The 597-nt window shown below is 57.8% G+C and overlaps 1 non-coding gene across 1 annotated transcript; it reads left to right on the top strand.

Moving 5' to 3' along the window:
* The first annotated feature begins 250 nt into the window (after window positions 1-250).
* On the top strand, window positions 251-322 carry TRNAG-UCC (transfer RNA glycine (anticodon UCC)). Its single transcript has one exon. It is a non-coding gene; the product is annotated as a tRNA-Gly (tRNA).
* The last annotated feature ends 275 nt before the right edge of the window (window positions 323-597 follow it).

Below are 597 nucleotides of genomic sequence, written 5' to 3'. Positions count from 1 at the left end.
CAGTCCTGGTTTGTCCAGCATCCTGCTCCAACCCTGGGCAGTCCTTGGTGCTGATCTCCCTTAGTCGGCAGCTGGTGCAGCTTGAGATTCCCTAGCCAACACCTTACACATACCGAAACACACATACCCGGCGGCACCTTGTAGTAGTGTGTGTGCAGGGGGCCGGGAGGAGGAGACTGTCCAGTCCATGCAGAAGCAGGGTGCAGACCGTCCTTGAACTAGACGAGCAGAGACCAACGCATCAGCAGCGGCGTTGGTGGTATAGTGGTGAGCATAGCTGCCTTCCAAGCAGTTGACCCGGGTTCGATTCCCGGCCAACGCACTTAGACTTTTCGTTACCTGGGCTTTTCACTGTCGCCTGTCTCTTCTGCTCCAAAACTGCTAAGCGTCCCCATCAGTAAGGAAGCCATCACGGAGCAGCTGTTTTGGCAGGCAGCTCTGCTGCTCACTGTAAAAGTCAGGTGAACAAGGACAGAGCTCTGGCACCAGGACCCACAGGTGCCACGCTGCTGCTGGCATGTCCCCCAGCCCAAGCATCTCTGTCTGCTCCCCAGGCTGGAAGGGGGGAAAGCCTCAGCCCCTCTGTTGGGTCCCACA

Source organism: Haliaeetus albicilla, chromosome 12 (assembly GCF_947461875.1).
Source record: "Haliaeetus albicilla chromosome 12, bHalAlb1.1, whole genome shotgun sequence".
Taxonomy (NCBI): Eukaryota; Metazoa; Chordata; class Aves; order Accipitriformes; family Accipitridae; genus Haliaeetus; species Haliaeetus albicilla.
The sequence above is the reverse complement of the archived record's forward strand: the minus strand, read 5'-3'. Positions and strand labels throughout refer to the sequence as shown.